Genomic DNA, 13,741 nt, shown 5'->3' with positions numbered 1-13,741 from the left:
AGCTATGGTCGTTGGCGAGCAGGACATGGCAGTCATGGAGAATCTTTCCCGGTGGAGTTTTAGTTCCTATGTGATGATGAGCTTAAGAGCTCTATTTAACTGTGATAAAATCAGAAACTTTTTAGGGGATATTAGGAAGAATAATATCCTGACATCACCTTATGATTAGGGTCTGAATTTAGCCTGGACTGTTAATTCAGATCTGAGCTCATTAAGGGTGTTTGTCGTTATAAGGGATTTAGCTTGGACTGGTAATCCTGACATCACCTTATGATTTCATGATATGGGGAATTTAGCCTAGATTGGTAATCCTGCCATGAAATGTGAGGTTCGCGGGAGTGCATATATGTGAAATGATCATTCGTAAGAATTGGGTATTCCATCGAGATTTCCTAGAAACTCAATGGGATTAATATGATGTATGTTAATAAGATGATGAATGGTGAGCTCATCTACATAAATTACATGATGTTTTGTTATGTAGCTAACTCATTGATTGAGTGCATGTGATAGGGAATCGTTTCATAATTAATGATGTCATTATTTAAATATGGATGTATGCTAATTACTCGGTAAGTGTACTTTTCGGTTATTTGAGCTTACTAAGCATGTAAATGCTTACCCCTCTCTTTTTCCCTGTCTCACAGAGCTCGAGGACTCAAAAGGATTGGAAGACGATTGGAGAGTCAACACACTATCAACTAGGCAAGCTTTGGTATAAAGACTTTGTTTGTTTTGTTCAATGGCATGTATAGTATTTTTGAGTATTTTGTTATATGTGTCATTTGATTTGCCAACTGAAGGCATGTAAAAATATGTTTATTTCTTTTTATTTGGCTACGAAAATTGGGTTAATTGAAGTAGGCTATGACCTACGAATTTATGCATGGTTTTATTTACAAGTGATGGGTCGTTACCAATTGGCAATGAGTCACATGAACGAGCCAATTTTAGATGAATTAAAGTGACATGGGAACCCATAAACATTAAGTGGGAAATAACCTATCATGTATGAAACCAATGATATGAGGTTTCCATACATCTCATTTAATTAAGATTATTTACAAGTGTATAATTGTGTTTTACTTTGAATTTGGTAACCACTAAGCACAAGTAGTAGAAAGTGGTGACTAAAGGCTTGGAAAATAACTTATTAGAGTCCACATGGTTAGAGACACGGACGTGTGTCTAGGCCGTGTGTGACACATGGTTCCCTCCCATGGGCATGTGATATGGCCGTGTATCCTCTGCACTTAAAATTTTAGCTCAAAGTTGTACACGGGTAGGCCACACGGGCGTGCACCATGGCCATGTTAAAAAGATAGTGTCGACCACGGGCAGGCTGCACAGGTGTGAGCCATGGCAGTGTTGATAAGTCAGTGTTGGCCACGGCTGAAGGGCATAGGCGTGCCCCAAGTCACAGGCGTGTGAGTCTACACGGCCCACCTACACGGGCGTGTGACACTTTATGATATGAAAAAAAATTTCTAAGGATCCTAAGGTTTATCGAACGTACCCGAATTTGTCCCGCACTGCCTCTAGGTATGTTATAGGCCTCGAAGGCCTATATAAGGGACGAGTTGTTTATGGATGAAAAGCTTAAAATTTGAGTAAAACTTGGTGACCCAATTTGGTACGTTTCGAAATGTAAGTCCTGGTAATGCCTCAAACCTTATCCCGGTGTCGGGTACGGGTGAGGGTTGTTACATTTATTTGTACTAGAGATACGGTTTAGTCAGTTCTAGGACTACCGTAGAGGATGTTAAAGTTTTCTATACATGCCATTATTCGAATATTGATAGTGTGACGTCTCTTGATTGTTTAAACTGTTTTGAATATAGTGAATGTCTTCCAATCAAGCACAAGATGAATCCGAGGGAGCCGAGAGCCATGCTCCAACTTCTGTACAGCGAGCTATATCTAGTAGCAGTAGAAGGCTAATGTCAGAAGGCTGAGAAGAGGCCCGAGCTGCCTTCTTTGATATGATGGATGAATGGTTTGGGGATTATCTGAGAAATCGCCCCAATATACCAAGACCTCTCCTGCCCCCTAACCAACCTGATGAGGATTTACCACGAGGTATGGCACTGGTGAGAGTCGGTAAAGCCCCTGTAGATAAGCTTAGAAAATATAGAGCTGGGGAATTCAGAGCTAAAGTTGATGATGACGCTGAAAGAGCTGAGTTCTAGCTTGAAAATACTACACGGGTGTTAGATGATTTGTCATGCACACCCGAGGAATGTTTGAAGTGTGCTGTGTCCCTTTTGAAGGAAACTGCATACAATTGGTGGAAGACTGTATCCTCGGTAGTGCCGAAAGAAAATATTACTTGGGATTTCTTCCAAGTAGAGTTTAGGAAGAAATATATTAGCCAATGATTTTTGGACTCGAAGCTAAAGGTGTTCCTGGAACTCAAACAAGAGAACAAGACTGTAGCAGAATATGAGAGAGAGTTTGTACGACTAAGTCAGTATGCAAATGAATGGGTCCAAACTGAATCAGAAATGTGTAAATGCTTCGAGGAAGGTCTGAATGAGGATATCAAGTTGTTGATTGGGATCTTAAAAATACGGGAGTTTGCCGTATTGGCCGATCGAGCCAAGAAAGCCGAGGAACTTAATAATGAAAGAAAACAAGCTAAGAGAGATGCTCGAGAAACAAGCTAAGAGAGAGGCTCGAGTTATGAGCAAGAGGTCTAGCGGTAAAACACTCTCGTTCTCCATCAAGAAAGCTAAGAGCCTGCATGAACGCTCCACTTTGTCAGTGGGATATTCAAGTAGATCGAAAAGCTCTAAACGACGAGGTCAAAAGTCTTCCTCCCCGATGGTGACTAGTGTGAGGAGTGTAGATGATCAAAAACTGAAGTGTAACAGCTGTAACAAATTCCACTTCAGAGAGTGTCGAATGAAGAGTGGCACGTGTTTTAGATGTGGTTCTCTTGATCACTTTCTCTGAGACTGCTCGGAACGAGCTGAAAAAGAAGTGGAAATAGCTCCGAAGTCGAGTGCTCCCATTCTACGAGGTAGACCTCTGAGATACCTTGGGAGTGCTAGTGGTAGTTAAGTCGTGACTAAAGACGCTACAAAAGTAGAGGTTCGAGCCCCGACAAGAACGTATGCGATGCGTGCTCGAGAGGAAGCCGCTACTCCTGATGTTATTACGAGTAAGTTCTCTCTTTTTAATATAAGTGTTGTTGCTTTAATTGACTCGGGGTCGACATATTCATATATTTGCATGAGATTGGCGTCTAGTATGAACATACTTGTTGAGCATACGGAATATATTATTAGAGTGTCAAACCCACTAGGTAGATCAGTTCTAGTTGATAAAGTCTGTAAGAATTGTCCTTTGATGATTCAAGGTCGTTGTTTCCCGGCTAACCTTATGTTGTTACCATTTGATGAATTTGATGTAATACTTGGTATGGATTGGTTAGCCCTTAATGATGTAACTGTGAATTGTGGTAGTAAGTATATTAAGTTAAAGTGCCCTGATGGTAAGATTCTACGGGTCGAATCAAGAGAATTGGGTTCGTCACTGGTTGTAATCACGGCAATGGTTGCCCAGAGATATATGAGGAAAGGATATGAAGCCTACCTTGCATTTGTACTAAACACTAAGGAAACAGAGCTGAAAATCGAGTCCGTGTCGATAGTATGTGAGTATCTAGATATGTTTCCGGAGGAATTACCAGGATTACCTCCTGAAATGGAGATAGAGTTTGGTATTGAGTTGGTGCCAGGGACGACTCCCATTTCTATTGCCCCGTACAGAATGGTACCTACCGAACTGAAGGAGTTAAAAGCACAGTTGCAAGAGCTGATGGATAAAGGATTAGCTAGGCCAAGTTTTTCACCTTGGGGTGCCTCCGTGTTGTTCATAAAGAAGAAAGATGGTTCGATGAGGTTATGTATCGATTATCGGCAACTGAACAAGGTGACTATCAAGAATAAGTATCCTTTGCCCAGGATAGATGATTTGTTTGAACAGTTGAGAGGAGCACCGTATTCTCCAAGATAGACTTGAGGTCTGGCTATTATAAGCTACGAGTTAGAGACTCGGATGTACCCAAGATAGCTTTTAGAACGAGGTATGGCCATTATGAATTTCTTGTCATGTCGTTTGGGCTGATGAATGCTCCAGCTGTGTTTATGGATCTAATGAATAGTATCTTTCAGCCATATTTGGATAAGTTTGTCATTGTGTTTATTGACGACATTTTGATCTATTCTAAAGATGAGACAGAGCATGCGAAGCACTTGAGAATTGTGTTGCAGACCTTGTGGGAAAAGCAACTGTATACTAAGTTTAGCAAGAGTGAGTTTTGGCTCCAAGAAGTTAGAGTTTTGGGTCATATAGTTTGGGGTGAAGGCATCTGAGTTGATCCATGTAAGATTTCTGCAATTATTGAATGAAAATCGCCTCAGAATGTAACCGAGGTTAGAAGCTTTTTCGGCTTAGCCAGTTACTATCAAAGGTGTAAATTTCTCTATATAAAACTATACTTATGAGGGGGTAGAGGTCATAAAGCCTTAGATTTTGGCTTTCATATATGTACACATCACATGACTTTTATCATTAATATATTTATTACAAACATTTATTTCATACTTTTATAAATCTTTACATATCATAGGCAATTCTCCCTCTTTTTTTTTCTTTCTTTTTTTTTCAAACACTCAAATATCACTTTCATCACTGGCGGAACTAGCTCGGTTGGGGGCATCTCTATCTATTAGTAAAAGAATTCTTATCAAGGTCGAGAGATATCACACTATCACAGGTTGTATAATGACATGTATTTCTAGACTTCACATATGCTACGTTCGGCCCAAGAACCGACTAAACCGTAGCTCTGATACCAACAAATGTAACACCCCCTACCCGTATTCATTGTCGGAATAGGGTACGAGGCATTACCGGAGTTTACTGAATATTTTCAGATAATTTTGAGTCATTTATTATTCATATTTTGAAATAATCATAAAGTCTCTCTATTGGGCCCTCGAAGCCCAAAACATACATTAGAAACCAACTGGAATAAAATCGAGATCATAAAAAATTTCACAAAATCTTAAATTTTATTTTCATCTAAATACTTACCATTTCAATGCTCCTTATAATTAAACATGTTACCATTCAATCAATAGCTTGGCACTTGTCTAAGCGTCAAACAACAACATTGTTAGTATACTTGCACATATTTCATATAAATTCAACATTGATATACCTATTTTCTCAACATATCACACTTGAGTTTAATAATAGTCTCAACTTACATAATTTCCTTGTATCAACATATCAAAGATAATTATATATGTACATGTCACAAAATATATTATTCTCTTACTGTTTCTTCATAAGCATATATCATTCATTTCGTTAAATCAATATTTCATCCACCATTATTTCCTTATATCTTGTATATATTTATTTCGGTAATAGTTCGTATTAAACTTAACACAAATTAAATTCCATGTACCTATACTTATTTCATTTATCTATCTTCTTAATTATTTCATACAACTATTTTGTACATATATTTCCATATGACCAATTCCTGTAAACATTTCACACAACCATTTCATATAATCATGCCATCTGATACATATTACCTGAATATCGATTGTTCAATAGATATCTTGGCGTTTCTCTTCCTCGATCTTATTTATCTTCGACATGATGTCATAGTATCTTTCAACTATGGTTTTACTCATTTTTTGTCATGTTGCCATGGTACCTTTCAACCATTGTCTTATTCATTTTCCCGTCATGTTGCCATGGTATCTTTCAACCACGGTCTTACTCATTTCATATCAGGTTGCCATGATATCTTTCTACCATGGTCTTATTCATTTCATATCATGTTGCCATGGTATCTTTCAACCATGGTCTTACACATTTCATATCACGTTGCCATGGTATCTTTCAACCATGGTCTTACACATTTCATATCAGGCTGCCATGGTATCTTTCAACCATGGTCTTACACATTTCATATCAGGTTGCCATGGTATCTTTCAACCATGGTCTTACACATTCCATATCAGAGAGCACACTCCCGCGAACCTCATCCTTATAGTGGGATTACCAGTCCAAGCTAAATCCCCTGTAATATAAGCTCATAGAGTATTGTCGGGATTACCAGTCTAGGCTAAATCCCCTGCAATGACAATTACTCTAACGAGCTTGGATCTGAATTACCAGTCCAGGCTAAATTCAGACCCTAATTCGGATTACCCGTCCGGGCTAAATCCATTTTCCACATATTCTTCGGGAGGGCTATATCAGGATAGGATCACCCGTCCGGGCTAGATCCTTTTTACCGTCAATTCTTTTTCAGAGATCCATCGAATTTTTCTTCCATTCAACCGGGATTTTTTCCCCTTTTTTTTTTCAAATATATCAATGTTTCATAAATTTCCATATAATGAACATTCAAATCATATTCATATAAAAAAACATGCATTTCAAGCATTTAAGAATATAATTCAAGTTACACGAACTTACTTGGCGAAATTGCAAAAATATCAAGATTAAGGGGCATTTTGGTAATTTACCATTTTCCCAATTTTCACCCGATCTTAAATTGAAAATTTCATTCAATTTATTAATTTAGATAATAAAAAAATTCATTCCCTTCAATTTGGTCATTTTTGACATTTTTACAAAATTACCCCCTGAAGTTTTACTTTTATTCAATTCAGTCCTTAAGCCTAAAACATGCAAATTAGCCATGCTAGCTGGATATTCATATATATTTTCCTCTTCCTCCTCTCCATTCCACATCCTTAATGTATATAACACACTTGTAAGTAACATTATCTATAATCTTTATTATTTACTTTTATGAATATTCAAGCTATCCATCTGTGTCATAGTCACTAAATTATTTATATCTGGAGCTATGTAACTCCAAATTAATATCCGATAATTTTCCCTGAAACTAGACTCATATATATTCTTACCACAAAATTTTCAAAATTTTTGGTTTATCCAATAAGTACAGTTTATTCTTTAAAGTTACCCCTATTCTGCTGTCTAACAATTCCGACTCTCCTTCACTAAAAATTAATTATATCCTCGTACAAGATTCAAATGATGTTTTCGTTTGTTTCTATGGAAAATAGGCTCATTAAGGATTCTAAACATATAAATTTAATCCCCTAATTATTTGTCTCCAATTTTTTATGATTTTCCAAATTCAAAACAGGGGAACCCGAAATCATTCTGACCTTGTCTCATAAATTTTATTATATCTCATGATTCACAATTCCATTTCTCACATCGTTTCTTTTATAAGAAACTAGACTCAATAAGATTTAATTTCATATTTTATTCATCCTCTAATTAGATTTTTACAATTTTTGCGATTTTTCAAAGTTACACTACTGCTGCTGTCCAAAACAGTTTTAGTGAAAAATGTTGATTTCCATTTTGCCCCAAATTTCACAGTTTATACAATTCAGTCCTTGCTCAATTAACCCCTCAATTGAGCTAATTTTTCTCAATTAATACTTTAGTCTATCATTTTAAACTTCTTCATAACCCCTAAAAATCAGAACTTTAGCATTAGACATTAATTCAAAACTCTTTCTTAATTAGGTCCTAAAATGAATTTCCATCAATTTTACTTGATAAAATCATCATATACCAAAAGTAAAGCTTCAATTCTATGATTATTCATCATATTATTTCAGCACTCATCCATAAAAACTTTAAAAATTAGCCATGGAATCAAAAACTAATGAAATAGTAAGTTGGACCCAATTGTAAAATTCCAAAAACATAGAAATTTCAAGGAGAAAGCAAGAATTAAACTTACATGAAGCTAGAGCATGAAAACCAGCTTGAACTCCCTTCCATGGCTGTTTTTAAGCTGATGAATATGAAGAGAAATGAAGAAAATTCTAGATATTCCAATTTAGTCCCATTTTTATTTAGCTAATTTTGACAATTTTCCAATTTTGCCCTTATTTCACCCATTTCCTGATTTTTCTCAGCTATTGCCGCCCAAAATATCTCCTTTGGGCTTATTTTCACTTTAGGTCCTTCCTCATTTGACAATTGAGCTATTTAATCCTTTTAGCAACTTTTACACATTTTTCAATTTAATCCTTTCTATTTAATTGACCACCCAAACGTCAAAATTTTCTAACGAAATTTTAATACTACCTTATTGACATTCCATAAATATTTATAAAAATATTTATGGCTCTATTTATAACATCAAGATCTCGATACCTCTTTTTCTCAATTTCTTGACCAAATAAATCTTTATAAAACATAATTTATTATTCCAAAAATCTTTTAAAAACTACATTTGGCTCGTAAATATTAAATAATATAATCTACGAGTTCATTTTTTGAATTTGATGGTCTTGAACCACTATTTTCGACATCGTTGAAATTTAGGCTATTACAACCTACTTCTATTGTGTCGGATAGAGATCCGAGATTCACATCGCGATTTTGGAAGAAATTACAAGAAGCATTCGGTACCAAGTTGCATTTTAACACCACTTTTCATCCCCAGACCGATGGTCAATCTGAGCGGATTATTAAGATACTTGAGGATATGTTGAGATGTTGCATCCTTGAGTTTAATGCTTCGTGGGAACGATACTTGCCTTTAGTTGAATTCGCATATAATAATAGTTTTCAATCGAGTATCAAGATGGCACCTTACGAGGCTTTGTACGGTCGTAAATGTCGTACACCTTTGTTTTGGACCGAACTCAGTGAGAATAAGATTTACGGAGTTGACTTGATTAAAGAGGCCGAACAGAGGGTGAAAGTGATTCGTGAAAGTTTGAAAGCAGCATCAGATCGTCAAAAATCATATACAGACTTGAAACGGAAAGATATAGAGTATCAAGTCAGAGATAAAGTGTTTCTTAAAGTTTTACCGTGGAAAAAGATACTCAGATTTGGCCGTAAAGGCAAATTAAGCCCGAGATTTATTGGACCATACGAAATTTCAGAACAGATTGCGCCGGTTGCTTGTAGACTACTTTTACCACCTGAATTTGAAAAGATTCACGATGTTTTTCATGTTTCGATGCTTCGTCGGTACAGATCTGATCCTTGTCATGTGATTAATCCATCAGAGATTGAAATTCAGTCTAATTTGAGTTATCAAGAGGCACCGGTTCGTATTTTGGCTTGTGAAGTAAAAGAAAAACGAAACAAGAAAATCTCATTAGTGAAAGTACTATGGCTCAAAAACGGGGTTGAAGAAGCGACTTGGGAGCCAGATGACTCAATGAAAGAATGTTATCCTAACCTTTTCGCTGGTAAGATTTTCGGGGATGAAAATTTCTAAAGGGGGGAGAGTTGTGACAGCCCTAATTTGACCCCACTCGGAAAGTGGTTCCGGGACCACAAAACCGAGTCATAAAAATAATTAGATGTTATATTCGGTGCTTATTATATGTGAAAGTTCATGTGTGAAAATTTCATGCTTTGATATTGTCATTTGTGAGTGAAATTATTAAATAGGACTTATGTGGAAATTTTTGAAAATGTGATAGGTAATTTTTATAGTGGTTAAATAATTAATGGTGTAAGATAAATGGATTTGCATGTTAAATTTCCCACTTTAGTTTTAGTGGCCGGCCATAATGATGATGTTAAGCAAAATATGTATTATATATTAATATTATATAATAGTAATGGTTTAAATTATGAAATAAAAATATTAATTGAAATAAGAAAAGAAGAACAAAAGGTTTGGTTCATCTTCTTCCTTGTTTAGCCGAACCTTAAAGAAGAAAGGGGAGATAGCCATTCGGTCACTTTTGAGCTAGAATTAAGGTATGAAATTCATGTTAATTTTTTAAATTGTAGCATATATTAAGTTAGTTACTAAGTCCCTAGCTTAGCCATGTCAAAATTTTGATTTCAGTAGTGATATGAGTATTCGGTATGGAAGATTTTTGAAGAGAAAAAGATTAAGGATGTCGCCTGATTCTGGTTGCTGTTAAATTTTGCGTATCTTGTACTGTGGGTAAAATGAACAAAATAAATATGGTTGGAACTAACATGCATTGCCGTTCGGTTTATGCTTGAGGAGTTTAAAATTTGGGAGCTTAAAACTGTTTAAATTGCTATTTATATTGCTGTCCAAAAGTTTCAATTTTAGTAATGTCCCATTATTAATAGTTGAAACTAAGAAACATGTATTTGATGAAAGGATGTAGGTGGCTAAATTGTCTGAAAATTTAATTATTGTTAGCTCGAAAAGTATTTGAATGCGTGCTAGAAATTAATATCTAAAGGCATGCTAGAGTTTAACATGTCTGAATGTATACAGGAGATTAATTTAACCCTGCTTAAATAGACGAAATGTGTACGTAATTTAACCTTGTCTATTCAATAATTATTGTTGTTGTTGTGTTTCAAAACAGGTCAAGAGCTTATATACTTAAAAAAATTTAAATTAGTACATTGCATGATCTTGAATGATTAATTAAATGCTTTTTGGTGGCTTTGATATATCATTATCGAACTATAATACAATATATATACGAGTACTGTATGTATAAAATATTGAAATTTTATATGTAACGTGATGTTTGTTTGTGTGTTTAGAATGAAATGCCGAATGTGAACATAGATAATAGTTGAGTAATGTTTGTGTTTAAAATGATGGAATGGAGTGGATGCTTTAAATGTGTTATGAACAATTATAAGTTAAATTAAGGTTTGCTAAATTACCATTGTCATTGCCGAATATGTGCTTAATTAAAGAAGAATTTGTTGTTGAATGTTTTAAATGATTTAGATAGTTATAAATTAAGTCGAAGCTTGGTAAAATTGAATAATTGTGGCTTAATTGTTTAATGGCAATTGGCTATTATGGTGAAATGCAATGTTAATATTTAGTTGCTAGTGTTTATATGTGTGTTGGCCGAATTTGAACTTGAATAATGATTTGAGCACGATGTATTGTATTGAGATTATGCTTAAGTGAAATTATAGATATATGTGATGAAATTGATTGGTGATATACATGTTTAAATAATATGAATGCAAAGAGTTGTGAAAGAGTAAATTGTAGTAAATCTGCTTCGGAGCTGTAACGTGAATTTGGTAAATCACCATAAATTGTGGGAGTGGAGTTAGAAGCTGAATAAATTATGTAATTAAAGCTTAATGAGTCTAGTTTCAAATGAAATCAATGAAAACATATTTTGACTTCGTTACAATTAGAAATTTGATTCGTAGTAAAGGGTGGGCAGATTAGTCAAACAGTGAAACAGAGGAAACTTTAAGAAAAATCTGGTATTGATTGGCCAAACTAAAAATTCTGAAAATTTTATGGATAAAATATATATGAGTCTATTTTCAGGGAAATTTTATGACAATTGATTTGGAGTTTCGTAGCTCCAGTTATAAATAATTTAGTGATTGTTGCTCAAGAAGATAGCTTATAGTGAATTTGTTATTATGTGGTAAACATTGATAAAAATTTATTAATGAGTTGCTTATTGTTTTCATATAAACTTACTACGATCTATATGTGTGAAAGTCGAATATATATATTATATTTTTGAAGTAATGCTTGAACAGTCGAATAATGACTAGTTTAAAATTGTTGATTTTAAGCTCAAGAGCATAGAGGGGCAAATTCGGATAAGGGAAAAGAGAAAGTAGTTGAATAGCCGATCCGAGACTGTTTGAAAATATTCGAGGTAAGTTTTAAGTAGTTAAATATATATAATATTCAAAAATGACATGACAGACTATGAGAATTAAGTGTTACTTGTCATATATGTACATGGCCGAATGGCAATTTGTATTGGAAGTAAAAAGTGATATGCTTTCATGATCAAATGATAGTGTTAGATGAAAATGAGTAAGATTTTACGTGTAAAATATTATGTATTTAAATGTGAGTGATGAAATGAGATAAAAGTGAATGAAATGTAGGATGATATATTGAATGATGCTTGTACCTAAATTGGTGTGATTGTGTTATATAAAACTTGTTGATTTGAATATTGTGCAGTACTATTCGGGCCTTTGAGCCTAGCAGGCTATAATGCCGGTGAGATATTATTCGGGCCTTTGAGCCTAGCAGACTATAATGCCGGTGAGATAATATTCGGGCCTTTGAGCCTAGCAGGCTATAATGCCAGTGAGATATTATTCGGGCCTCGAGCCTAGCAGGCGAAATGCCAGTGAATGAATTCGGGTTTTTAAACCTAGCAGGCTGAATGCCGGTGATTTGATAAAAGTCTAAAACTAAGATACCTCGTGTTAGAACGACGAATGAATACATTCAATACGTTAAGTTGGCCAGGTACGTATTATGTATTTATATGTGAGTATGATTTAAATTAAATCATAATAGTATAATTTGATACATATGTGAATACATGATATATTTATATCTATGATTATGATACATTCGGTCAAGGTGTGAATGTATGTGAAAATGTTCAATTTTTTTTATGCCAAATGAATTTAGATTAAGTGTAATTAGAATGCTAAGTGTGCATTATATGCTTGTGTATATTCGGCCAATGGTTATAAATATATAAGAAATGACCTTTTGAGAAATTGGATAATTGATGTATAATTGAGTTTGTCTATTGTATTGCTTAAAACTTACTAAGCTTATGAAAGTTTACTCCTTTTGTTATATTTCTCTGTTTTATAGATTGTTGATTCCAGTTACTTGCTCGGGGAGGGGATGGTCAGCAACTCGTCACACTATCTGTCTTTTTGGTACTGCTATATTTTGGAACTACTATGGCATGTATAGAATAGACTTAAGTGAATGATATTTTGAAATGTTGATGTATATAAGCCATGCGAAAATGGCATCTTTTGAATGTTTGTTTAAAGTTTTTTTTGAATGCATATAAAAGTTAATGTTCTAACATCAATGTGATTGTACAAATGTGGTATTTTGGGTTGGTAACACTTCATAACCCATCCCGACGACGGATACGGGTTATAGGGGTGTTACACACACAGCCTAACCACACACCGATGTACAAGCCGTGTGTCACACATAGTTTAGACATACACCTGTGTGTCTGCCTGTGTGGACAAAATAAAGCCATTTCAAGCCTCATTTCTCACCCAAAATTTTACCAATATCCTGCACCAAAACTTACATCCAAATATCAACCAATTCAAGCATCTAACATAATATATCATTATATATATACCTCAATCAAACCATAATATATGTACTCATGATAATACAATAAGGTTACCTTAATAGATATCCCAAAACATAATCATTACTAGCCATTTCAAATAGCTAGATTACAATTAACATTTATATGCCAATAGTTGGCCAAGTTACCTATACATGCCATTATACCAAAATGAGGTTACTATTTATACCAAAACAAACTTGTGGATAGTGTGATTATGCTCCAACCGTTCACCAACCTTTGCGAGCTTCCGAGCACTATAAAACAGAGAATAGTAAACCTAGTAAGCATATTATGCTTAGTAAGTTCGTATAACTAGAATTAAACTTACCAATCTCTTTATTAAAATTAAGTATATAATAACATAATAACATGTTTCCATCAACTTGGTAAAATTGCCTAAACACATGCATTCAATCAAGCAAGTTAGTAACATAATTCTCATATACATCAAGTAAACATAGATGAGCTTATCATACTATATTCTTTCAAAACATTTTTCATTGCATCTCATTGCATCTCATATCATGTTAAGTATTTTGCCCGTTGAATCATTGAAATTTCGA

The sequence above is a fragment of the Gossypium hirsutum genome, chromosome A06, assembly GCF_007990345.1.
Source record: "Gossypium hirsutum isolate 1008001.06 chromosome A06, Gossypium_hirsutum_v2.1, whole genome shotgun sequence".
Classification (NCBI taxonomy): Eukaryota; Viridiplantae; Streptophyta; class Magnoliopsida; order Malvales; family Malvaceae; genus Gossypium; species Gossypium hirsutum.
This window is presented reverse-complemented; position numbering follows the sequence as displayed.